This window comes from Megalobrama amblycephala, linkage group LG3 (genome assembly GCF_018812025.1).
Source record: "Megalobrama amblycephala isolate DHTTF-2021 linkage group LG3, ASM1881202v1, whole genome shotgun sequence".
Taxonomy (NCBI): domain Eukaryota; kingdom Metazoa; phylum Chordata; class Actinopteri; order Cypriniformes; family Xenocyprididae; genus Megalobrama; species Megalobrama amblycephala.
This window is the reverse complement of record NC_063046.1, coordinates 36594304-36597508: the sequence shown is the minus strand read 5'-3', so window position 1 is coordinate 36597508 and position 3205 is coordinate 36594304.

The window sequence follows — 3205 nt, the reverse complement described above, 5'->3', positions numbered from 1 at the left end:
GTATATATATATATATATATATATATATAAAATTAAATAGTCAAAGTATGACATCACAAACAACCCATCTTATCAGTCCTCCTCAGACTAAACTAGTCCCTTCATGTGTTTGTGATGTCTGAATACTGAGATTCTGCCTGCAGACCAGCACACACAGGAGAGGGTCTGAAATCAATCTCACATGTGCTAAAAACCTAGGAATATACCAAACAAGAGGAAGCTTATGCCTATATGGAAGAAAGAATGAAAAGAAATGTAATAAAATGAAGGGCAGAAAAAGTACCAGCAGATTAAATATGAAAACAATCAAAATATGATGATCTGGTTTCCTGGATGTGTGAGAGTGATGATCAGCAGAACATGAAGCTCCGCAAGATATTATCCATGTGATCAATGACACAACTAACATGAAAAGAACAATCCATGAATAATATCTATAAAAAAAAATCCTACTGATAACAATGGAGAGAAACGCAACTATGTAGAAAAAAATGGAAAAAGGTGAAGAGAAAACAGCAGCAGTATACAGTGGAAATCTCACTGAGAGAATTCCCTCTAGTGCCACCAGCTGGTTTAAGATGAGACCATAGTCTCTTGATGACGACCATAAAGAAAACAAAACACTAAATGTCCAATCTGTATGCAAGTAGGACATCTCATCTAAGAGATATTTTATCAGTGTGTAGGGACACAAGAAAAGCTCTACAAAGTCAGTGAGGAGGAGGAGGATGATGAAGGCTGAAATACGGTGTCCATTCTTTCTGTGATGAATTAGATCGCTGACAGACCAAACAAGAGTTGGAAGACCTGCGCACGCACAAATGATGGTGAAGATGGAAAATCTGACCCTCATCTCCAGTAGGTCAGCTTCCCACTTCCAATGAATTGGATAATATTCCGATATCCAGCTGAAAATATGTAAGTGTATAAATAAGTGAAAAATCTCTATGCTGAGTAAATGCTGAGCAACTTTCAGAAGTCACAAAGCTCATAATGCCTATACAACAACTCAGAATCATCAGAATCTGACAACATTCATGCATTTTAGACTATTAAATATTGGTTCATATGTAATGACTTCAAGCGAAAAAACAACAGACATTTCTTACCTAGATACATTCATGATTTATATAGTGCTGTGCTCATGACATAAGAGCGCTTTCAGTCTTGGTTGATTTCTTCTCAAGTTCTGCCTGTTTCTTGCTCTTCCTTCCTTTTTTCTACTGCTGGTTTCTGGTTGTTGGTTTATCTGGTAGTTTGATCTCAGCTCTCATATCTGAGCTCTGACTGTGGTTTCAGTTATAAGCAAGAATATGCTTTACTTAAATCATAATGTCTAAACCCTTTACAATATTAATAGTTAATATATTAACTAACATGAATTAACTTTGAGCAACAAAAGTTTTACAGCATTCATTAATCTTTGTAAATGTTAGTTCATTAAAATACAATTGTTTGTTTGTTTATGTTAGTTCACAGTGCATTAACTAAAGTTAACACATACAACTTTTGATTTAAAAAATGTATTAGTCACTGTCGAAATTAGGCAAATAAAATTAATAAATGCCTTATAAGTTAGTTATCATTGGTTCATGTTGTAGTTAATAAAAAATGTTAACTAATGAAACCTTTTCTTAAAGTGGTATATATTTATTTATTTATTTATTTATTTATTAAAGCTGTCAATAGATTTTTTTTTTTTAATTGCGATTAATCGCACACTTATTGTGAAATTAAGCTTTTTCAAGGTAAATTTAGATGTCTTTCCAAAAAAGGACACCAAATAACCAAATCATATGATTTAATATAATTCATACATTTATGTACACCAAAGCACCCATAAAAAAAAAAAAAAAAAAAATCAACAATGCTTTACAGGTTTTTCAACTATCTAACAATAGTTTTCAGGTACAGAAATTGAACAAAGTAATAAAATATAAAATAACTGCATATAAACTTATTTAAAGGTCCCGTTCTTCGTGATCCCATGTTTCAAACTTTAGTTAGTGTGTAATGTTGTTGTTAGAGTATAAATAAAATCTGTAAAATTTTAAAGCTCAAAGTTCAATGCCAAGCGAGATATTTTATTTAACAGAAGTCGCCTACATCGAACGGCCAGTTTGGACTACATCCCTCTACTTCCTTCTTTAATGACGTCACTAAAACAGTTTTTTGACAAACCTCCGCCCACAGGAATACACAAGAGTTGCGTTTGTAGAGTGTTTGTCGCCATGTCGTCGAAACGCTGTTATTTTCATCCCGCAGTCCAATCACCGGGTCTGATTCTGGCTCAAATTGATAGGGTAAAATTAAAGACATGTTTACAATAACACTGAGCGCATGCATCTCCACGTTATGGTAAGAGGCGTGACTTTTCCAGGCACGGTGCGCTCAGAGCTGTCGAATCACAACACAGGAACCGCTGACAAAATCAGAACTCGTTACGTATTTCTGAAGGAGGGACTTCATAGAACAAGGAAGTCATCAGCCCGTTTTTATGACAGTGGAAACAGCGGTATACAGATAAGTAAATTATGTGAAAAATACTGTTTTTTTTTACACGCGAAACATGAACACATGTTATATTGCACACTATAAACACAATCAAAGCTTCAAAAAACCACGAAAAACGGGACCTTTAAATAATTAAATAAATATGAAACATTAAGTTACAAAAACTATTCAGTCAAGAGTGATTTCTTCATCTTTTGTCGTTTGAGTAACATTAAAAACAGAAAGCAGGAATATTAGACTGATGTCCCTTTACATAATTCAAAGATCCAGCACACTGATTCTGATACACATAACTTGACTGTCTCATTTTTCTCTTAAGACATAACCTAGCTACTATGTTTGTTAGGATACTCGGTAAGATGGGCATGTTGACAATAGACTAAAAAAAAGATGGACGACGTGACGTTGCTTCCTTCCATTGTAATGAACTGAACGTAAAACATTTGACGATGGCCGTTGACATGTTACGCAAAAACGTCAGTTTGGAGCCTGGGCATGCACAGAAGGAATCATCAGTGGAGCCCGGAGGCAGAGTCGCGGTATCAAACTTCCGCCTAGACGTCTGCATCATCAAGATCAGATCACCTATTTGTTTTATCTGTTGTTTATTATATTTTTCTTTTCCTCCTTCCTTTTTAAATTTGGCTAAATTACATCTGGCAAAGAGGAATTAACATTAATTTGAATGTTT